Source organism: Accipiter gentilis, chromosome 20, assembly GCF_929443795.1.
Source record: "Accipiter gentilis chromosome 20, bAccGen1.1, whole genome shotgun sequence".
NCBI classification, from domain to species: domain Eukaryota; kingdom Metazoa; phylum Chordata; class Aves; order Accipitriformes; family Accipitridae; genus Astur; species Astur gentilis.
Genome location: NC_064899.1, coordinates 21,718,694 through 21,743,439, shown reverse-complemented (window position 1 = coordinate 21,743,439; position 24,746 = coordinate 21,718,694). Strand labels below are relative to the sequence as shown.

General features: G+C 41.9%; 1 long non-coding RNA gene across 1 annotated transcript; it reads left to right on the top strand.

Moving 5' to 3' along the window:
• The first annotated feature begins 8,245 nt into the window (after positions 1–8,245).
• Positions 8,246–23,725, top strand: LOC126048610 (uncharacterized). Its single transcript, XR_007508925.1, has 3 exons — positions 8,246–12,306; positions 19,683–19,731; positions 21,494–23,725. It is a non-coding gene; the product is annotated as an uncharacterized LOC126048610 (long non-coding RNA).
• The last annotated feature ends 1,021 nt before the right edge of the window (positions 23,726–24,746 follow it).

Here is a 24,746-nt window from a genome sequence, read left to right as displayed (position 1 = left end):
TGCCCCTGCTTTCTGGTAGTGTTTTCACTTATTAAATGCCCCCCTTAACTTACTAATTATAATTTATTAAATGCCCTCCCCCCCGCTAGCCGTGCCCAGGGAAATTTCCCCATGTTTCGTTTCCCCCCACACCCCCCACCAGTGCTCCCAGCAGACATGTCCAGGCTGGCACTACTGAACTGGGCAGAGTAAGATCCTTTCCCTCCGTAACACTCCCCGTTTCCATCACTAGCAGGTACACGAACAAGTTGCTCCACCGAGTCTGCAACCCTGCCTGTAGTTCCCCCCGGTCTGACCCCAGCTCAAACAGAGCCGATGCCTGCGCTGTGATGCTGTTGCACATAAAACGAGGGCATCTTGCATTCTGGGCGTGTTCTCCATCAAAGGAGGAAATTCTGCTCTGTTTGGGACTGGAGAGGCCTTGATTAAGCCACTGCATACAATTTTGGACACTGCACGTTAGGGAAGGTACAGCCTGGAGAGAATCCAGAGGAAAAGACGGACAGGAAAATTTGTCCTGCTACAAAGGTTGGCTTTTGCTTTGTCGGGGTGAAAAGTAGGGGAAGAGGACGGGGCAGTGGTGATCTGATACACAAGAGGTCACAAAGAGATTGCTCTTCCTCCGTAGGGAGGATTACGGACTTTTTAAGCAATATTAGATTTAGTCTACATAATTGGGGATCAATAGATGTTGAAGAGAGGAAACTCTGCAGCAGCCTACCCAGGGGTACTGGAGATTTTTTAATAGGCGAACGAGACTTCTTTTAGGCGTGATGCAAGTTCGGGCTGGGCATCCAGCACCTTTCCAAGTCTAAAAGCCTTTCCAAGTTCTTCATTATGGTCCTCCCAGACCAGGCAGGAGCAGGGCTTGGCTGAAAATTTTCATGTTCCTCTGCAGAACCTTAGCATTGTTATCTAAATCTGCAGTTCTGCTGCTGTGAACCGCTCTTAAGAAGTCAACCAGCAATTTCCCAACTTTGTGCCCGTGCCTGGCGTGAAGCAGCTGAGAGCTGTGCTCAGTGTGCCTTGGCCGTGGCAGGTATAGCAGCACCTCGCTGGCCGGGTGAGGTGGATCCTCAGCATCTTTTATGATTTTCCTCTGCCACCTTCAGCAAACTACCCATCACACGAGGGCATCCTATGCCAGGAGGCGGTTACTGGGACACATCGGAGGGCCAAAGCAGGGCAGAAGATGAGTGAGGATAACAGGGGAAGAGGGAGGGAGAAGTCCAGATATAGAGAAATGTGCAGGCAGGCAGGCAGTAAGCTTGCTTATAGTTCAAAATAAAGATATTTTTTTTTCCATGTATGGAAATGGTAACACTACATTGCTTTTGCATATCCTAGAGGAAAGGGAATGGAAATGACAGGAAAGAAGGGTAACCGTGGGCAGCTGTGAAAGAAGTAATGAGGACTCTTCAGGAAAGAGAGGAGAGGAAAAAAGGCATCTAGGAAACACTGTGGATAGAAACAACAGTATAAAAAATAGAAAAAAAAAGGAGGGAAAAAAAAGGAAATAATCAAGGATCCTGCAAGATGAAGAGAAGAAACATGGGCCATGTTGTTTCGTCATAAGGAAATAAAAGCAATAAAGAAACAAGGTACAAACATAGCAAAGTGACAAGAGCAAAAACAGAGAGTCCTTAGAGCAGAGCTTTAAAGAGAAAGAACAGAGAAAGACTGAAGTATAAAAAGAGCCATGTAGATGTAGTAGAAATAGGCAGGATCCCAGGAGCAGAAACAAAACACAGTCAAACAGAGGGAGCAAAAGGGGAAGTGCCCAGGCTAAGGCACGGTACACTTCGGAATTCATTTTCATACATTGGTTCTTTCATTATCTAAGTTCCTAGTAGCTCATTACTCTGTAAAGGGCAAAAGTCAAGCAGTTGAAATAAAGTAAAGCTAAACTATAAACAGTTAAATCCTGTATTGTTTCTTTGTGTTTTGTTTTTCATTGTGAAGGTAAAGGGTCTGGCTTAATGCATAAGAAAGGGTAAAAGTTTCCAAGAAACAAGAAAAACCCTGTTACACTCAGAAGGACACTTCAGCTGAACTGCAATAAATCCAGAAAGACAACATCTATTTTTACATAAGAAAAAGAATAGAAGATAATAGAAGAATAAAGGAATAGAAGATAAATCCTTACCCCAGCAGAAGAAGAAACTCTGCCAAGTAGCATTTCCCTGTAAGCTAGTCCCAGAAATGCACACCAGCCAAATGGGATGGCCAGGAGACGCGGCCCGTATCGTCTGAATGGGAAGGTCGCATGTTCCTGTCTTCTGGAAGTGGAGTTGTGCTGCGATTATGGGGTGGCTGGTGGAGAAACTTCAAAGAAAAGCATGGGGTTCATTCTGAAAAGCAACTTTGCTGTCCATAAACTGACTTGTGCAGAAAACACTGCGGGAGAAGGGGTGCGTTTTCTTTTCTTTAAACACAGATATTTCAGTTGGCAGCACAACCTATTGAACGTGTAATTCACTTGCTAGAGCTAATGGAAGGAACCTAAAGAAAGTGGGAAGTAAAACATACAAAAGAAGTGTGCAGAGAGCTACACAAAGGAAGACAATTGCAGGCCCAAGAACCTCTGTTGGTCTATAAAAAACAAATTGCTGCCTACTGGGATGCCATCATCCAGGTATCTATTGCAGAGAAAATACCCTGCAGAACTCAAAGGCTTAGGAGATACTATAATTAAGACTGGTGGGCAGCTGTGATTTCTCTTTCCTTGCGAGTATGGTACTATGGTACTACACTACTACCCTTGTGAGTATGGTCTTTATCTGTATGATGATACGCAATTTTATCCACACAGTGTTATTTAGGGAAAAGGCTGTGTTTGTCCTGAAAATGGATGGACCTGTGTAATGAAGATTGCTGTCTTTGGGATTCTGACTGTTGTTGCAGGTAGTGGAAGCAAACAATGGAGGTTAAGCTTTGCCTCGATCTTAAAATGGTTAAAAGCTGCCCCAGAGACCTGGATTCTAATGTGACTTCTCCCATAAAAAAGATTATGCACAATGTGAAAAAGAAGAGTGCAAAAAAGTTCCCGTTTTTAAAAAAACTGTCTCTAAGAAAAGTTTGAATAGTAATAGACATTAAATAAATGTATAGCTCTGCATACAGAATAATTATGAGGACAGAAAATACTGAACAGCTACTTACTACATGAGACCTGCCCATCCTTCATGCTGAATGAAGAAATTGTGCAGGAATAATGCTCACATAACAAAAGAGTGCACTGTTATGCATACATGCAAGGGGCAGAACTGAGATTGTACAAAAACCCACTTTCCTAATTATTAACCTTTAAGAACTCAATATCTTGAATTTTGGAGCTTGACTTCACAAGCATCCAAGGAAGATTTGAGAAGGGAGGGATGGGATTATATGCTCACGATCACACATCTGGAACACAACTTGCATGAGAGCAAATGGACATCTGGAGGGAGTACTGAGAGTGGTGGGATACTGCTTCCAGCTGTCACTGAAAGTGTGACACTCCATCATCCAGGTCATTAAAGAAGATGTTAAACACTGTGGCCCCCAGTATTGATCCCTACCAGGCACCACCAATGACTGGCCTCCAGCTGGACTTTGTGCTGTTGATGTGAACCCTCTGGGCCTTACGGTTCAGCCAGTTTTCAATCCACTTCACTGTTCACTCTAACACAGCCCACACTTCATCCGTTTGTCTACGAGGATGGTACAGGAGACACTATCCAAAGCCTTACTGAAGTCAAGATAAACATCATCCACTGCTCTCCCCTCATCCACTGAACCAGTCAATCTCTCTGTAGAAGGCTATCAGGTTGGTCAAGCATATCTTTGTCTTCATAAATCCAAGCTGACTACTCCCAGTCACCTTCCTGTCCTTCATGTGCTTGGAAATGGTTTCCAGGGTAATTTGTTCCATCACGTTCTTAGGGAGTGAGGTGAGGCTGGCAGATCTGTAGTTCCTCAATCCTCCTTCTTGCCCTTCTTGAAAACAGGATTGACATTTGCGTTCTTCTAGCCGCCAGGATCCTCTCCCAGACACCATGACCTTTCACGGATTATCAAAAGTGGCCTCACAGCGATGTTGGCCAGCTCCCCCAGCACTCGTGGTTACATTCTGTCAAGTCCCATGTACCTCCAGTTTGTTTAAATGTTCCCCAGCTTGATCCTCCTCTACCTAGGGTAAATCCTCCTTTCTCTAGACCTTCCCACTGATCTCTTGAAGATTCCCGAAGGCAAGTCTTACCAGTAAAGACTGAGACAAGGAAAGCATTCAGTACCTCCTTTATCACGAAGTCTCTTTCCCCATTCAACAGCAGGCTCACGTTTTCTCTCACCTTCCTTTTGCTGTTGATGTACCCAGAGAAGCTCCTCTTCTAGCCTTTCATATCCCTCTCCAGATTCAACTTCAGGCGGGCTTTGGCTTTCCTAACCCCATCCATGCATGCTTGGACAGCATCTCCATACTACTGCCGGGTCACTTGTCCCTGCTTCCACCTCCTATGTGCTTCCTTCTTACATTTGAGTTTTGTCAGGAGCTCCTTGTCCATCTATGCCAGCTTCTTGCTGCCTTTGCTTGAGTTCCAGCTCATTGGGATGGACGAATCTCTAGTGTGAAGGGGGTCATCCCTGAAAAGCAACTGATCTTCTGGTCTCCTCTTCTCTCCAGGACAATCAATCTCCCAGGGGATTCTTCCAGGCAGACACCTGAAAAAGCCAAACTCTTCTTTTCCAGTCTGGGTTGTGATCCTACTTTTTGCCTTGCTCCCTCCACACACGATTGCCATCTTAGGATGACATCTTCTGAAGCAGCCACTAAGCACTAGTGAATCTCTGCTAAGCAATTGCAGGCCGTGATGGTTAGTATGTTTCACTTTTCAGAAAAAAAAAAATGCAGAAAAATTGTATTAGAGCTATCCTTGACCAAATTTCAAGGCTTTGCTTCAAAGGAAAGCCTGCCAGATTTTTTAAAAGACAGCTTATGTTCCTTTGCCTTCTTTCTCAAGTAGTTTAATAGTTCTGGGCAAAAATGTCAGGCTGAGGCCATCATCTTTGTGAAATTTCAGGCCAAATGAGTTAGCTTTTAGAAGGCAACAGATGATTGAACAACTGGGTCTCAGAGTGAGAAATGATGGATAACCTTAAGTATAGGCATGCCTACCCTCCTAGAGAATAATATACAGGCATCCCTTCTGGAGAGCAATTTGAGAATAAACAGGATGGAGCTGCAGTAAAGTAACAGCAGATTCTGCTTTTGTGCAGGGGGCTAGATATTTGGGACATTACTGGAAATAATCTAATATGATTCCACAACATTTGAACACAGTTTATGTCATTAGACCCTTGTTCCTCTTAGCTGGAACTCAGAGTTAAAAAAAAAATAATCCAACTAACCAACAAAAAAAAAATGAACCCTTTTGAAGTAAAAGCCTAAAACCTGGGCAAATTCATTAACCACCTTTACACTTATAAAATTTACTAGGATTATAATGCTATTTTCAAGGATAGAGGCCAAATTAAAAAAAAACAGAGAAATTAAACCAAACAAACTAAACTCCCTTATTCTGTAATATCTACTAGGAAAGTGATCTGAGAATTTAGGGGTGAAATGACTCCTATGAGCAGCATGTGATCTAGTTACTGAGCGTATTTACTTAACAGTTTCTGGAAACATTTACAAGAACTATCATCCCTTAATTTTTAAAAGGCATCAACCTTAAAAGGTCACTTTGCCATAAAAAAATAATTAGACATGGGCACAACTTTTTTTACCAATAAGCCACCCCTCCTATTTCGGTGGCTTCAGGGAAAGCAGCAGACCACCTAACTAGAGCGAGGGCATACAGTAACACAGCATCATTTGGTAGCATCTCCTCCTTATACCTGTGTAACATCCATTAATCATAGTTATCAAAAGAACTTCGTAGTGTAGAAATGATTGCTTGGTTCATATGAGTTTATTTTTCAGGGTTAATGATTTATATTTTTTTTTTTTTAACTTTTGGCAAGGTGTTGTGGTTTAACCCCAGCCAGCATCTAAGCACCACGCAGCCGCTCACTCACTCCCCCCCCACCCAGTGGGATGTGGGAGAAAATCAGGAAAAAGAAGTAAAACTCGTGGGTTGAGATAAGAACGGTTTAATAGAATATAAAAAGAAGAAACTAATAATGATAATGATAACACTAATAAAATGACAACAGCAATAATAAAAGGATTGGAATGTATAAATGATGCACAGTGCAACTGCTCACCACCTGCTGACCGACACCCAGTTAGTCCCCAAGTGGTGATCCCCCCACCCCCACTCCCCCCAGTTTATATACTGGGCATGATGTCACATGGTATGGAATATCCCTTCGGCCACTTTGGGTCAGCTGCCCTGGCTGTGTCCTGTGCCAGCTTCTTGTGTCCCTCCAGCTTTCTCACTGGCTGGGAATGAGAAGCTGAAAAATCCTTGACTTTAGACTAAATACTACATAACAACAACTGAAAACATCAGTGTGTTATCAATAGTCTTCGCATACTGAACTCAAAACATAGCACTGCACCAGCTACTAGGAAGACAATTAACTCTATCCCAGCCGAAACCAGGACACAAGGTCATCACACTCTCTTGATATTCCATAAGAATCTCAATTCTTTGCATGTAGTCACATATTTATGTGAAAAAACCTCCTGTATATATCTATAAGCTTGTAACATCTTCCATTTCTATACTTCACTACCTACATACTTTGTAAACATACAATTTTGATTTGCAGAAAATGATACTTACAAAAATACAATCAAAATCATGCATGCATTATAAATTCTGTATGTCAGCATAGTTCGGCTTTAGGGAGGATTTTAGTGAGGAACATCAAGTCTGACTATCTGCTTGAGGAGATGGAAGGGCACTACGCCCCTATCACGGAAAGACAGAAGCATATACTTGACCCTATGCAGGCTAGTTATCACAAGGTGACTTTGTCTGTGTATTGCAGGATTAGGGGATCGTCTGCTTGCTAGACTGTCGCTCCTTCTGCTGCAAGTTTCTGCTTTTCCTTTTGTGGGATCACAGCACACCTCGCAGTTCTCACCCTCTGAGAATGTGGCCCAGTGCAAGGGGTTTCACTAGCAGGGAGAAGAGACTGTTCCTCTACGGCCCGTTTCGATCCCTTTTGTCAATTTAGTCCAAAGAGTTAAAGTCCATAGTAGCCTCCCGCACCGTGTCCTCACAAGGCAATCAATTGAAAACTTGTTCATCTTGATCAAGTGCTATTTAAAACACAAAGCAACATAAAATATATCTGCTCTCAAGCCATCTAACCCTCTTAAGTCTACTACTCAGACCTCCAATCTTGAAGTTCTTTCAGCCTTTGTATAACTGACCCCATTGCCTTCCAAAAGACCAAACAATCCCCTTGTAATAACCAAGCCTGAACAATTGTTTGCAAAGAGACTTGGCATCCAGAGGGGATTTCTCCTGGCCCCTGGAGCGTGCAGAAGTCTGTGGGACAACTATCCATGCAGGCCCTGAACCTCACGTGCTCATAACTTCAGGAGAAGAACTGGCTTCAAAAGGTTTTTAAGTTCAGGTATATACTATTGATAATGTATGTTTTGTTCATTTTTCTGTATTTTTATCTTCAAGAAGAGCAAGTTATTTAGGGACTTTTTGGGTGGGTCAGTTCCAGGGCATTCTGATAGGAATCTGTTTCAGTTTCATCTTCTGGAGTTTTCTCCATTTTTCTTTGCTGAGCAAGGGCTGCAGTGCAGGTCTCTGGATCAATCACTGAAATCACTTGCCGAGGAGTTGCTTGGGCAGTGGTCTGGCTGGCGGTGGAACAGCTCCATTGGAGGGTGCCCACAGCCCACGCACCCTCCTAGGATGGAGATACATGTTCAAACCCAATTTCCAAAGCAGACAGAAGACAATTTTGAACCCAGTCCCCTAATATCCCTTGTTGTGGGCAAACCAGGAGAGAACATTTCGACTTCTGCTCAGCAAGTAACTTGCTGCGAAGAGCTGGAGTAAGGACCCCTCTGAAGCTTTCTGCTCATTTGTTTGTCTTTTTTTTTAAGGGTGGAAGGCCAGCCCTTAATCTTGGGTGCCTGTTTCTCTCCATGCACCGGCTGGGAAGAGCTTGGGTGTTTGGTTCAGACCCGTAGGTCTCCCTCGGCAGCACAGGAACGGCTGCTGAGCACACAGCTACGTGGCAGGAGCCTGGGCTGGGGACGAGGTGAGGTGGGTGGCAGAGAGCGAGGAAGAGCATTGATGGCTGCGTGGCTAGGGACCCTTTCCTTCCCTGGGTCAGGGGCTACAAGACGGGCACCACAGTGCTCAGCTTATATCCCCTCCATCAATCCAGCTCAAAATTACCTCCTGTTAGAGGAGACGGGAGCAGGACTACTTTATTAGGGCGCTGTCTCTACTGTAACTAGAAGATTCTAATCTCTGTGTATACAAGGTCTCCTTTATTCTTCTTTAACTAGTGGGCTTGTTGTAGGAGAGTTATACTAGTGGAATGTCTTAATTCAGTCCAGGTTTGTTAGGTTTCTTTTCCACATTCATCCAGATCAGATAAATCGCATGCTGTATTTACTTTTTTGAATGCTTGCCTAAAGAGTCTATGCACTGAGGCTCTTTCTCATAATGTGCTGACTTTTGGAACCGACTATTTACAGGCTTTGGCAAAATGGTTAGATTTATTATTTATTAACCAGAAAACCAACAGCCCTTTCTTTTAGAAAAGTACAGAGTTGCACAAAGTATACTGTGCTACCAAAATTACAAGTTACATTCTGGATTTTTTCATAATTCCTATTACCTGTGGTTTGATAGGTAGAGTCATGACCATTTTTGGAGATGGAAATCCTTTTCTTCCTTCCCTTTCACTTTCAAGCTTCCCTAACCTTTCATGAAATCTTGTTCCATCAAGAATGTTTGTAAAGTTTGCTTTGAGATCATAGTTAGCTTTTTCTGTGCCTTATGAAGAGGCATTTCTTTACTGTGTTTTTTAAAAAATTTTCTTAAATAAATCCACCTTTCACCTCACAGTGGGTTTTTATAAGTAGAGTTATATCCATCCTTATCTTCTTCTTTAGTACATCTAGATAGAACATCAGTTAGCATTTTTATTTGCTTGAATTGTTCTGTCAATATAGCTTTTTCAGGAATATGGCCTTGCTTCTCCAGTACCTGGCAGCTTGTCCAAAAACTCATACTTCATCATCACAGGAGTTCAACTGCAAGACATGTGTTTTGGCGGCATCAGAAGTGTCTACAACAAATAATAATACTTTCAAATATTGCTTGATTATTATTACAGCATATAAAGGCTTCAGAAACCCATTCTATCTAGACTACAGTGGAAACCAAGTTAGCGAGAGCCCAAGGTTTTCACACGTGGTCAGGACTCTCTCTGTAGGACTATCTTCTGCTGTCCCCGTCAGAAGCTACAAGCTAGCAGAGCATAATGCTAATGAAGACATTTGGGGAATTCCTGTTTTCTGACTTTTGGCCTTCTGTTTTGACCAGAGCTGTTCAAATTAGGTACCTTTTGGAGACACATGAACATGAGGTAGAGGAAGAGCAATCCAACATTGCTCCAACATCATCCGTAGCTGAGTCAGGCTTGAGCACTGACCCTAAAAGCCTCTGCTCTTAGGCTATAGGTGCATGCACAACTTGAGCAGGCAGAAGCTCCCACTGCCACCAGAAGAAGCCGTCCCGCCTTTCACTTATCATTTGTTCAGGTCCCTGTGCTACCCCTCCCTTTGCTTGTGGCTGGGGAACTGATCTGAGTTAGAGCCAACTATTATTTGGGCTGGGTTGATCTCAGCTTGTATTGGTTCCTGATCTGTTTCACTGCAAGGCTGCGCAGAATTTTTTTGTGCCAACACAAGTGACAGGACAACGTGGAGGCAGGCAGGGATGATCCAGGTGCCTGGAAAAAAGGGAGCCGAGACACCACCAGGAAAAAGAGTTCAAGAAACTCCAGCCTTTTTCTTGACTGTGCTTTGCAGGCGTTCAGTTAATGAGGTCAGTTGAATTTTTGCTGTTTTGCCAGCAAAAATTTTCAGTTGTTCCTCTTCCATCTCTGCATAACAGGTGATCTACGCTACTTCCCATTCCTCTGGGCTTTTCTTGCTGCTCCTGCTTTCCAAGGTGGGATGCTGGGAGCACTGAGTTCAGGGAAGACGTGGCTGTCACAGCTGCCCACATCCCAGGCAGGACAGTGGAGTCTGGTGGTCAAAGAGAAAATTGCAACCAACGAGATCTCACCTTCCACCGTTGAGATCTTCAGCAAGGAGCTTTGGCCTTACAGCTTCTGCTCCATCCGCACAACAGAAGCCCCACGGTGGCTTCCTTTTGGCTGAACCACAGCTGGAAAAACTGCTTAACACTGCATGTTCCTAACAGCAGTCTCTGTACTCTGTTGACTGCAGAAGGGATCTTAACGGGCCGATGTTTTCTCTTGTTGCTGTGGCTCCAAGCTGTGCTTGGTCTGTTGGAGTGCAGCTGCAGATCCATGTTCCCTCAGACCTGGCAGTAAAAGCTGATATAGTAGAGACCAGCTGGCATCGTCCCACTCTCCAGGACTCTTCTGCACAAAATGGGTGTAGGGGTAATACCATCTGCCCCCAAACTCGAGGGAAGAACCAGCTGCAGATGCAGCTGGGACAAACAGCTACAGGAGCAGCTGTTGATCAGCCTCTTAATCTCGGTTTTAATGCACACCTATCCTTGGCAAGGTCCTATTTGCCTACTTTTCTTATTATTTACTTAGGTTGGCCTTTCTCAGAACATCCTCCCACCAAACCATGCCATTTCCTGCCACTACTTCCTTGCAGTTGATTTTGCTTTGATCTCAGCAGTATTTGCTTCTTTAAAAGAAAAATAATCTATTTATAACTGAGCAACATTGCACTCCGTGGGTACCATTGCAAGGACAAAGATTATAAATATTAGAATAGTTGGCTGTTGAGGTTGTGAGTGATAGTGGTGAGATAGGAGGGACTCTGAATAAAATCACAAAGACAAGCAAATCTTTCTCCCTTCTGGAGAACTTCCATAAGCAAAAGCGGGGGTGCTATGATGTGGCTGTCAAAGTCTTAGAAAATGATGAAGCTTCTGGAATGGACAGCTGTGAGATAAGACACTAATGTAAATTGCTCTGTACTTCTAGTAGGGAACAGTGTCTGTTGTGATGCAGTCCTTTGCCCACATGGAAAACCCCTTGTCAGCTTTTCGGGTCCCTATGTGTCCCCAGGTTTGAGCACAATCTGGTCATGCATAAAGATTTTAGGATTCAATTCTCAGAATGATCAGTCTTGCTATGCATCTTTTACAAAACCAAAGAGATTCAAGTCCATGAAAATCCTCATTAGCCAGACATCAATATTCTGAGACTAAAGAGAGTGGCTGTTGAAAGAAGCATATACTTGCAAAGCATATTATTATTTATCAAGATGAACAGAAGGGAAATGCTTCTCTGATTTTAGCTCTTTTGGTTTTACTTTTGTGTAAAATATATTTCTTATTATAATCAGAACAAAGATAATTCATGTCTCATTTAAATTCTAAACTTAGAATAGAAAACAGAGGCTTTTCCTCTGCTTTTCATAAACAATTTAGCATTTTAATTTCAGAAAATGTATGATGCAAGTTGAGTTAACTCTACTAGGGTTTAAATGCATTCTTCTTCTGGTCCTCAATTCACTTTTATGTCTGACTCATCTGGGAAGATCTTGTCTTTCTGGGAAAGAGATGCAGCAAATAAGTTGGGAAACAGCAGATTTCTTCAGATCTCACATTCATCTGATTTTGCAGTATGCCATTTCTAAGCTTGTGAGACAGATGGGAAACCTTAGGAGCTTGGAAACTTTGGAGACTGTTGCACTGAGATTAGTGAGAACTTCATGAACTAGTCAACAACTTCATCAGTGTTGTATCAAATGTTATGTCTCTTTGCATTCCAGGAAACACCATGGGTAAATCTCTCAGAAATACAAGAAATCTCGTTTTTGAGGTAAAGAGCAGCAAAGACAACAGGATGATTGCACACTCCTGATTTACCCAATGGGGAAGCACTACTGAAATACACAAAAAGCCTGAGGAGCGTTATAAAGTGCGCTGCCTGAAGATTGCTTTCTTGATCTAAGGACTGCCAGAAGCCTCTGAAAGGGTGCCGTGCTGCAGAACAGAGCCAAGCATCGCGTGCATGTACTTGACAGGTTCACACGCTGCTGATGGAGGACGCTGGCGTTAACTTAGCAGAGAGCTGTAGAAGCAGAGAAGGCTGCCAGGACACATGGTGGTTATGCAGGTCAGTCTCCTGCTTGAAGCTGAACTATTGCCTGACTAGATCAAGTCAGATGTGGCCTTGAAATAGAAGTGTCATGACAGACAGCAAGAAAGTCCCCTGATTACCAGCTCCCCAGTAACAAATTGCAGATTTTTTTTCTTCCAGACGCACTGGTCATAACCTTAGCTACACACACTTCCTCAGTTCACTGACAACTCTCTGTTCTCTTCCAATTTATAAAGCCCTACTTCCCTACCAAAAAACCCCCATGCAAAATAACAACAAGCAAACAAAAAGGTACATATCCAAGTCTTCTCAACTGTTGCTCAGAATCCCTTTCCACCCACCACCAGTTTACATTCGTTTTAAATTACTGTGTACTTAGGGAAGCAAGGATTGCTATTGAGAAAATACTTACAAACCTAATAACTAAGTGCAGTCAAGTTTTTTTTAATAGCTAGGTTTCCTTGGTAGTACCTATTTAGGGAGATTGTGATTTAAGGTTAAAAAAAAATCAGCTGTGCTAGTACAAGTATGAGGACAGCGAGTAACTTGGTGAATACTGATTTCACGGGAATGCCAGCAGAGTATGTTAATAAAGTCAATGCTGAGCAATACAACTTGCTTCTGCCTGTCATTGAGGCTCTTTGTCTAAAGCAGGGCTGTCTGTTTAAAGAGCATCTTCTTCTGCTCATTGAAATTATAACAACTGTTTATTATAATAACAACTGTTATTGCACCTGCTCACTCCCAGGCATCTGAAGATAGTCAATGTTAAAATGAAGTTACCCTTCATACAGAGTTAATTTGCTACATTGAACCGATGTACTAGCATTAACAGTTTAAATTGGGATGTAAATGAAAGGAATAGCAGAAGTAATCCTGCTGTTAACAGGCAGGGAATGGGGTGCAGGCTAAGGAACAAAAATTATCCTCTGTTTCTGAGTTTCGATATTTCCTCATCTTTGGTTTCAACAAGACCCATTTAGGTTCAGGTGATGCATATCTTGAGATCTTCTGGCAAGAGGTGTGCAACTTTAACCATCCCAGCAGGGTACATTTACAAAGCAAGAGCTGGAAGGTGTTGGGCTGGGAGGTGGTTTTTCTCTTCCTTCCTGGCTGGAGGTGGGCCCAAAGAAGGTAGGACAAGGTGGGTGAATTCAGCGTTCTGTACTCATAAATTGTTCTGTTGAGAAATTCTTTCCCCTGATTTCTGTCTACCATAGTTTTGCTGAGGAAGAGCTTAATTTTTGTGTGCTACTGAATCAGGTGGTGTTGCACCTTAATTCCTCTAGGCCTGAATTTTAAAAAAATGGCCAAATTTGTGCCTCTTTCTGTAAGAGAGACATAACAAAAAAACCCCTAGAAGCAAAAAGCTCAGGTGAGTTTATCTGTCCAGAGACTTAGGTGTTACTGAGAAATTAAAGAGCATCAGGGAATGCTTCTCGGCATGGATTTCATTTTATTTTTTAAACTTTTAAATTATTAGAACAGTTGCTGGCATGGTTTTGGTTCAGAGTAACTACCATTGTCCCAAAACAGTTCTGGGCATAGTTCAGGAGTTGCTGCCAGCTCAGGACCATTCCTGGTAAAGCTGTTGAATGTGGCCACCCTATTTTTGGAGGATATTGTGGACTCCTAAATTTCACTGATACATCCTATAAGTTCACCCAATGATTTGTGCTTTATTAGAATACTAAACTGCAGTTCCTGGAAAGAAATTAAAACTTGATTTTAATATCAAAAGAGGTGGAATGTTCCCCACTTTCTTTGAGAATTTATTCCTCTTAATCATTTGAGCTTACTGTCTGTTTTGAAGTACCTGGCTCCAATTTCCAGTTGCTGACTGTTAGCCTACAGTCATTCAGTACTTCCTTCTTCAGAAGATACTTATACACTGTAATCAAACCTGAATTTGATAAGAGTTTGTGTTTTTCAGGCCTCTGTTCATCAGGTGTTTTCTACAGCTCTGTAATAAATACTGCTGCTCTCTTCCGTATCAACACCCATTTTCAACATCCTTTTAAATCAGGATGGCTAATGCAGTTGTGCAGACTTCTAGTGGAGTAGTCTTAGCTCTCAACTCCCTCCTTCCTACCGTTTCTCTCTGCATTATTTTCCAAGCTGTGCCAATCCTCAGCATTGCACTTGGAGACTTTGTTCAGCTACTGTCTCCTGCAATTCCCCCCAGGGTCACTGCTGTCCAGCCTACAGCCCCCCATGCTGTAGGCAGAGCCTCTGTTTCTTGTGCAATTGTATGTTTGGCTACAATTTTTTTGAAAAGGTCCAGGTCATCCCAGAATGACTCGGATCGCTCTATACAAGTGCCTTGTCTGCCCAAGTAACTCTAGTCAGGCAAATCTGCGTTGTCCACAAATGTTAAGGGAAGTGATATTTACAGCCTTGAAAAAATTTTACTATCTTCATTTAATAATGACCACAAATATAATACAGATGTCAGACTAACAAGGCCCTGCAAAAGTATATTTCTGTCAACAGCAATTCATTGACTTTATTTCCTAATTTTTAAAATTTATTTAATTTTTATTCTACATTGGGCAGCTGTCTCTTTATCCATTTTCCATTTGTTAAACATTTCTTTGAATACTGCCCATTTTGTTGTTAATATGGGATTTGTTCTTTTTTTAAAAAAAACAGCATGTATTTAAGGAGCTGCTATAAATCAGATGCTTGGTGATGACATTCAGGCTTCAGCATCATATTCTTTGGGACATATTTCTGCGAGTATGGACTGGTTTCTCAAAACTAGAAAAGCCTTAATAAGGGAATGTCCTGAGTCAGTTTCATTGTAAACTACAAGGGGACAATGTAAAAATGGATCTATCTGGTGATGAAAATAGTATTTGAAAATGCAGATAGTATTGTGGAGAAGCTTTTGCCTGACCAATTCTGTCTTTTATAAAGTATCCATCTAACTCTAAAAAGCAATGTATTAGAGAGGAAAAAAAACCCAATTTAACCTAAGTAGCAGTTGATGAATGAGAGTGGTTGTAAATCTGGAGTAAAGTCTGATTGTAAGTCTGGAGTAAAGTAGAGGTTAAAACTGTTATCCTCATCTATTCTGATACATCAAACAGAGAGCAGAGCCCTCCATGAAGTTCAAGGTTCTCAAGTTTCCTTAGACCAATGACATACACATAGTTTATAGAGTCCAAATAAACAATTAGCACAGCTTTTTGAAAACAGCTAACCCATTTCTATTTGTTACTAGCCCAGCTGGTCAATTATTTGCTTCTCAGCATGTCTGCTAACCATCTAGATGTTTCTACTGTTATACTCCTGACCATGTATAAAATACAACGTTCACTTCTAACTATTTACAATAGATTTTCCTCTTTACACTTTTGCTGTTAAACAGGCTCTTGAAATATTTGCTTGGAGTATTAAGTATTTTCAAGTCTGTAGCTTCTTGCATTTCTTGCTCATAGTCTTGAATTCAGAAATGAACTTCAAGTGCTAAAAGCCATCCAGTTTTACTTTTCAGCAATAAATACCTTAGGCTATCTCCTAAGTTACAGAACTTTGCACTATATAAAATGTAAGCCAAACACAATCTTCAAGTATAGTCACATACGTAGAGTGTTTCCTTATAACTTTGAAGCAGTAGCTGGGTTTTTCTTGTGCTCAGCCCTCTCAGGCTGAGGAACACCCCAAAGATGGTGCCAGAAACTTGAAAGCTATTCACTGATGCATGGGACAGCCTCAGGCACATCCTGCAGAGGTAAAGGATGGTTTGTTTATCTACAAGGGATATTCCTGCCAGTAAAACTATCGCAATTTGCAGCTGGCAATGAGTATGTTATGCAAAAGAGAGTTAGTACCTACGGAAAGGACCCTACTTCTGGGAACAGTGTGATTTTTGGATCCACAACTTGTTCAGAATCCTTAGTGAGCTGGAATAACTTTACGTCAGAACAAAACTTTTAATCATTTAGTGGTTTTCATGTTCTTGTTTTCTTTCCATTACGTCCCTTGGGAATATTAGGATTATCTGTGTGTTCTGCACTCTTTGGCATACCCAAAAATGAAGATGGATGCTATATCTGCAGGGATCTTAAAGCAACACATTTGGACTTTGTGATAGAATTTTTTTTATTTCATGATACCAGCATGTGTGAGAAACCAAAGGAATAGTTTGAGCAAGCAGTCAGCTCTTAATTACCTGCACACCCAACCTGAGCTGAATTAAGTAGAGGCAAATTAGAATGGGAGTTGCAACATTAGGTCATGTTTTACCATCCTGTGCAGCACAGAGTAGCTTCAGCCTTCCAAAAGTCTAATGTAAAATGCTGGGATGCTGTTACCAACCTGCCCTTCCACTCCCATGCTTAGAAAAACCCTGCAGGAGGAAAAATCTCTGTGAAAAGCTATGGTTTGCCAATGTGGAGAGGACAAATAGCCTGCTTTTCCTTCCCTCCCCAAGTATAAAAGCGAGTGTGGGGCCACATGGAAAAGATGGCAAATCCAACGGAAAGGGGAAGCAGAGACTGCTGAGCTGGGACACTCAGAGTTAATATACTTTCACAAGTATTAAGTCTCTGTTGCACCCTATTGTTTTCTTCTGCACGTCACAGGAGTCAGAGTGCTTTGTGGGCAGAGTCAGGCCACGACAGCACAGTCACTGAATAAGCTCCTCTGCAGTGGCTGGGGAGACCGCTTTGCCTGCATGCACGGGGGTTTGTGACTGGAGTCCTGAGCATTGTTCTTTTTCTGAGAGCATCCCATGACCTCTTCATTTCACTGGTCCCACAGCCTGGGTGCGGAGAAGATGCTTCCCGTGGGTAGACACAGCGGAGCTGGAAGCACTCCTTGTCTCTTACAAGATGCACAACACTTGGATGCCTCCCTCTGCTTACATGGTAGATGTAAACTGCAATCCTCTACAGTTTGAATTTAAACCAAAATCATTACACTGCTTGGTTTCAAGACAGCAAGGAGCTCTCCTTCAGCCAGGCCCCTAAAATCAGTAGCAGCATTTGAAAAAAGCTATATAGCTAGAATATATGTCACCCATAGTAGCACACAGCAGTGAGCTAGATCAGCAATCTATAAGATGTATCTGCAGGCTAGCTAGAGAAGATAAATTCAGGTTAGATCAGAAGCCTAAATGCTTCCTTATAGGGATAACTCAGGCAAGCAGCAGACTTCAATGGAAACTACGGGAGTTCAATAACTACATATTGGCGATCACCCTTATTGACACCTTGGCTATGCATAGGATGGAAAAGGAGATCTTTCGTTAACTGTATAGGAGGCTCTCACTACAGCAGATCCGTATCATACTCTGTCAAGTAGAATGCAATTTTTCAGTTCCTGTGTTGCGAATGATGATGATATCTGTTTTAAAACATATTTGCAAGCAGTCAGCTGGCAATTGCATTACACACTGGCCCATCTGTTACCACAGTAATTGGGTCAGCCACTTCAGAAGAAGCTATTTTGCCCATGTAGTGACAGAAGCAATGACCTCATATGAAGAAAGCCTGTATCGGACCAGGGATTCTAACAGTGGGATAAATGAAAGAAAATATTCCTATGGAACCAACTGGAAACAGCAGATCCCATTAGTCACGTCTTCAACTGAGGCTCTGGAGAAGGTCTAATTGCACCTCAGAAATTATGCTGAAGGAAAACAAGGGAAAAGGTTCCGAAAGTTATCATTACAGAGGGGACTGCAACCTACCTAAAGAGAGGGTTGCCAGGATGAGCTGTTTTCCTGTCCAGAGCTACAGATCACCAGCTTCAGCACCCTTCTGTTAACAACGGGTACTGCCCATGTGAAAAAAATGATACTGGGAAGGTACTGGTGTATTTTAATTTTTTAGTTTGGCAATTTTCATTTGGAGCTTCCTTTGTAATAAGAGTTAATAACAGAGTTGGTTTCTGATCTAAAGATAATCAAGTTTTTGGTTAGAAAAATTACAAAGTTATAACTCCTATTTTAGCTGTTTGTGACAGAAGAATCGGGCTTTCCTCTACGCTAAGTATTCATTCTTTCTCCTCTCTCCGTGTCTCTCAGGGCAATTATCCATTAGAATAACTTTGCTAGGATTATAACTCTTCTCTATTCCTAGCAATTTTAAAAGCTAGAGTACTTGCCTTTCTTAAGTTAGGCTCTAGTCTGAACAAGAAATAATTGTTACAAAAAGCTTATGTTACCTCATCAGAGTGGATTTTTTTTTCCCAGTCTTTAACCCCTGAACCTTTTTAATTTTCTCTTCTGAGACAAGCTCCATTACTATATGTACAGAATGAGTTTCTGGGAGTTCAGCTATCCATGATGCCTTGGCCACCTCAGCAGTATAAAGTCAGGTAAGAGCTTTTTGTAGTGAAACTCAACAACTTCTCACTGACACAGATATATGGAACATATGTAAAACAAACTGAGAAACTAAGCAAAACTTCCTCTCAAATGTAAGGGAAGCACCTTATAGCTTCGTTAGAGATTAAGCACCAAAAATACATACACATTCTTCAAACGAAGTCCAAAACTGATTTAGTGGAAAGAAAGCTAAAGGAGGAAGACAAAAGGAAAGTTGAATCCTTCTAAAATGAAGCTTCATACATTGTGCTCTCCCACTAGTTCAGACTTTGTGATCACCAGGGTCGCTTCTGGCCTTATAGCCAGTGAATCTCCACTGCCAGCAATGTGTGAGTGGAACTTTCAGCTACATCAGCCATTTCCATCACTTCTTTCACACCAGACTTACTTTAAAATTCCCCAAAGTATTTAACAGAGTCATCGCTTGAACAAGACAACAGTTGCTGAAACTCATTAACATTTGACTTAATCTAGCAGACTGCATCACTGCCAATCAATCCATTTCTTAGATGAGCCTGTAAAATGAGCAGTGAAAAAAACATCCAGCAACAGCAAGCTCATCACATTTCTGCCAGCTTGGGCAAAGGGCTTGTTGCTAGTGGTAAGGGAGCTGACTGTTGAAATTGGAGCTAAATGGTAGGACTGAGGCAGACAGGGTAATATTCAAACATCGTTTCAATACATGCGATATATAACATCAAGCCCCTCAGTGCAAATAGTCTTTGCGTACTCTTCTGTTGCACTGTTGTGATGGCACTTGGAAGCCCAGTTTTCTATGCCTGCACCATCTCAGCCTTGTGGGAAATGCATGCTGTGTTATGAGATTGGTCTAGTTGGACTGCTAGTAAAACTAAACGCTTACCTGGACACCCAGCTTTATGGTAGGGCAGACTATTACTTCTTATTTTCCTGCACTGCTAAGAAACCTGGAATTTGGTCACATACAGTCACTTTAATACTGTAGGCATGGTACTCTCTCCAAGGAGCTGCTAAAGCAGCAATGCTCAACTTCAGCTAAATTGTCTTCTTCAACCAGGTCTTCTTTTTCCTACAGGAGTAGCCTCATGCTTATGGGACAGCCAGAAGGTGTGCCAACACCCATGGTAAGTTTATAAAATATCTGCTGACAGGTGTGATTGACCAGAGACTTTGAAGGTGAAAGTCTCAGTTTCTCTTCCTTGTAGTATCCACAGCCTTTCTTTGGTGATCCTGGCTTGAGGCAGTGACACGAACTGATCCACCCGGGAGGGTCTGTTAAGTGTTTGCCTTTAAAACAAACATCATCAATGTTTTAGAGATTAGACAGCAGGGGTCCTGCCTTTGCCAGTGATGAAAATACACTTAAGGGTCATATTGTTAGTTGGGTCATGTTCTTTCTGGTGGAGCTTACTGGGTGTTGAATTCAGTCCTTTCCCCCATACATATAAATATTATACTCATAATAATAATCACAGCAGTAATATGTTTATTATCACTGCACCAAGCAGCTGTATTCATGGAGGAAGACCCTATTTTTCTGGATGTTACACAGGCCCAGAATAAAGCAGGCGGCCCCGGCTGAAGGGGCTAATGATCTAAGTAGGAGGCAGGATTCGAAGCTGGATGTAGACCAGCTGGTGTAGGAGGCCAAGGAAACAATAAGACAGCACTAATCAGTGAATATGCTGTGATCTCAGTATAACAACTCTCTGTTGACAAGCTTTCAGTAGAAAAGTGTTTTTACTCCCCTGAAACAATAAGAAAAAAGAAGTTTTAAGAAGTAATTAAAAAGAGGATAGTATATTAATCTTGCATGTTTATTGGGGTCAACTCCTAATTGTAAAAGGGCAAGTTCAGAAGAAAACCCAGGAGTGCTTGTCTGAAAATCTAACATAAGGGCTAACGCTTGTCTTAGGGTGGATGGATAGACAATGGGAACCTAGAAAAGGAAGAATGACACAAGACAGACCAAAGCAGGCTATGCAAAAATACAAGTGACATGCTCAAAGAGGTGAATTTGGGAAATACGCTTTGAAGTAGCATTCTATTCGGACAAGGGTAAATTTACCAATGCTGCAGGAAAAAAATGTTTCAGTAATCAAAATGAGACAATGAGAGCCTGGAGGAGATTTTAGCTGAGCATGTGTTGACTAGATTTCTACAGGTATTCACTCAACCAGAGTAATGAAGTACCGATTTAAAGTAGAAAAAGGCAACTTCTATGAAACAAATAGATTAGAAAATCTTTACAATCCAGAATTTCTGGTAGTTACAGAATTACTATATTGATCATCTCAAATAATACTCATCAGCTTTAAATCATACTTATCCCCAATTTCTTTTCTCCTTTGGACATTATTTGAAAAAATCATGACTATCCACAACTAGAGTTGTGTACACACAATTAGACCTCTTTAACAGTGTACTGTAGGACAAAGGGTTCAGTTAGCACTAGTGTTACCAGATATCTTATTCAGGCTATACATGTTGCAGAGCAGTGCATTTAGCCAACAGTGTTATTTGATAGCATTAGTGGACTTTGTAGATCTCGGCTCTCTAAATCTATGCACCAGCACTGAATGAGTCCTGCAATGTAATTTCATCTTTTCCATGAGACTTTTAACTACAATTGAAGGGGCTTGTTTGCTTATACAAGTTTAATTTTTCTTTATATAAAATTGTGGTATTACACCTACAGCTTTAAAAATACTAGAATACCTTTCTGCTAACTGTAAGTCTTGAGTGGTTTCAACATCTTTTTTTCCCCCCCACCTATTATATTTACTGCAAAAAAGGATTTGTGGGAAACAGTTATGATACAAGGAATTGGAACTATTTCTCTAACTTTCTGGCAAAGTTAAAATGACTTTTCTCTGTGTTGTACAGTTTTCCCTCTAGATGGTAGCAGAGAACAAACTCTAAGGTACTTGCACAGTGAAGACTGGGATGGTACCAGAGAAAAACAATGTTGCTGGTGAAGTACAAAGCAAAAAAGCTGAAAAGTCATGCTATGTCAAATTATCTTCGTGTTCCATTTTCATTTGACATAGGTAAGAAGAGTTATGCTGGATACAGTGATGGTTCCTAGTAAACTTAAACCTGGAATTTTGAAGGAATGTTACTTTCATGCACCTCAATTTGCCTTTACATTACTTTTCTGCAAATTCTTTCTTAAGAATACAAACATATTATGTAAATAGTTTTTTTAATATAAAACATTATTTCAATACTCCTGGACATCTGTTTTCTTTATAAAATCCTTCTCTTGATTTCCTTGAATGTAGTTGAACTGAAATCTCCACATGTCCAATAGATACTGCCTGGATCCTGAACTATTTCCATGAACCTTTGCCTTTTTCATATTGGTTATGAGTAATTCTTATTAACTTCAGTTTTTGCAATTTCTCATTTTTTAAATCACAAAATGCCCTTCCAGGTTTTTAGTTTCAAGCTATATTACACAGAGCCTTCTACATCTCAAAATTTTCCTGAATGAAGAGTAGTAGAGCTCACAAAAAGATCCGATACAAACCATCTTCTTTTCAATTCACTAGTAAATGGAATAAAGAATCCTTCTATATTTACACATGCCTGCCTTATGACCACTGGTTTAATTAAAGTCAAGAGAACCCTCTCACCAGCAGGAAAAGAAACTAGGCTGCAAAATTATCTCAAGTCTAGACACAGAATGCCTCATGTTGGTAGAATGAATCACAAGGTATATGTTAACTTCTGCTCATTGTCTTCTATTGCCTTTACTTTTGCATCAATAGATCCTGATTCTAATTCACTATTATTTGAAAATACTAAAAATCATTATCCCATGATCTATGAAGCCTCCTTCAGCAGGTAACTTTCTCTTTTGATAATGATGAAGGCCATCAGTGCTACATCTTTACAGCCATGCAGATATCTGGATGTTACTTAGAAAAAAATACCCAACCACTTGCTCTGTCAGTTGCTCAGCTTTGTTTCTTGCAAAATTATGTATCCTCTAGACCTGCAGTTCGTCCCCAGGCCACCGTGGTCCCTATGCCTGAGTTTCCAATGTCAAAAGGAATCAGGATTTGAAAACAAACCCATACCCCTTCATCCTGAAGCAAAAGGAGCACAGGAGTAATTTCCAGCTCATCTCTGGTGAGTTTTATTCACACAGGTGATACACCTCATGGGCACTTTCACATCATTATTTCCTTCACTGCAGAATCAAATTCTTGGTTTATCCCCCCCTCCCCATTTTCCAACCTTTTCTGGATTCTTCCAAAATTAGTGTTGGCAAGGCCAAAGTTTAAAACACCCCTGCAAAGGTAAAAGGGACTTCTCAGTGGCAGTGTATTGGGTATGTGTGGCAAGGTTTTGGTAGCAGGAGGGTTACAGGGGTGGGTTCTGTGAGAAGCTGCTGGAAGCTTCCCCTGCATCTGACAGAGCCAATGCCAGCCGGCTCTAAGACAGACCCACCGCTGGCCAAGGCTGAGCCCATCAGCAAGAGTGGTAGTCCCTCTGGGATAATGTATTTAAGAAGGGAAAAAAAGTTGCTACAGGGCAGAAACTGCAGCCGGAGAGCAGAATGGGAACATGTAAGAGAAACAACCCTGCAGACCCCCAGGTCAGTGAAGAAGGAAGAGGAGGAGGTGTTCCAGGTGCCGAAGCAGAGATTTCCCTGCAGCCCGTGGGGAAGACCATGGTGAGGCAGGTTGTCCTCCTGCAGCCCATGGAGGTCGAGGGTGGAGCAGATATCCACTTGCAGTCTGGTGAGGACCCCAGAGTGGAGCAGGGGGATGCCCGAAGGAGGCTGTGACCCCGTGGGAAGCCTGCACTGGAACAGACTCCTGGCAGGACCTGCAGGTCTGTGGAGAGAGGAGCCCACGGAGCAGGTTTTCTGGCAGGACTTGTGACCCCGCGAGGGACCCACACTGGAGCGGTGTGCTCCTGAAGGACTACAGCCCACGGAAGGGACCCACGCTGGAGCAGTTCGTGAAGAACTGCAGCCGGTGAGAAGGACCCACATTGGAGGAGTTCATGGAGGACTGTCTCCCGTGGGAGGGACCGCACAGTGGAGCAGGGGAAGAGTGTGAGGAGTCCCCCCTAAGGAGGAAGGAGCAGCAGAGACAACATGTGATGAACTGACCCCAACCCCCATTCCCCATCCCCCTGTGCTGTTGGGGAGGGAGGAGGTAGAGAAAATCGGGAGTGAAGTTGAGCCCAAGAAGAAGGGTGGGGTGGGGGGAAGGTGTTTTTAAGATTTGGTTTTATTTCTCATTATCCTACTCTGATTTGATTGGTAATAAATTAAACTAATTTCCCCAAGTCAAGTCTGTTTTGCCCATGACGGTAATTGGTAAATGATCTCTCCCTGTCCTTATCTCAACCCACAAGCCCTTTGTTATATTTTCTCTCCCCTGTCCAGCTGAGGAGGAGGGGAGTGATAAAATGACTTTGGTGGGCACCCGGCATCCAGCCAGGGTTAACCCACCACAGGCAGACTAACATTTCTATTGATGAGATCAATCTAGATGTCTTAAAATGTTGCCACACTGTGCTTGGCTGCTGCACCAGCAAGCTTCATTCCTGCATTTCCTATTAAATGACTGTCTTTGTGATGTCTCCACATTGTCCAGTGAATGGTCTTCTACTTTTTAAATCATAAACTAAAACCTTCCACTGAAGAGTAACACTCACCATACGGAACTATCAATCAGGCAGGGTGGCAGAGCAGCACTCACTTCCATATGCAAACTGGCAGAAACTGTCCAGTAAATGATGAAATGAGTAGACACCCAGGTAACTGTGATATAGTGGGGAAACCATAGCCATTGTACAGAAATTATACATTCCAAATCCATTAGAGTTCTCTGAACACTAAGGGTGATGATGTCAAGAAAGTATATTTGTATTTTCAGATTATTGGGGGAAAGGTTTCACACCCACAGAAATTAAATAATCACAGAAGAGTAGAGAATAATCCCTCCTGGATTAATAGCTGTTTAAAAGGAAATAAATAAAGGATGACAATAAATGTCGACTTGGAAATTAATACAAAGGAATCTGTCCTGTTGAACACATTAAGTTTTTGGAAAAGGACATGGGAAGACAAAGTTAGCAAGGATATGAAATAATTCAGGATAATCAAAGCTTCATT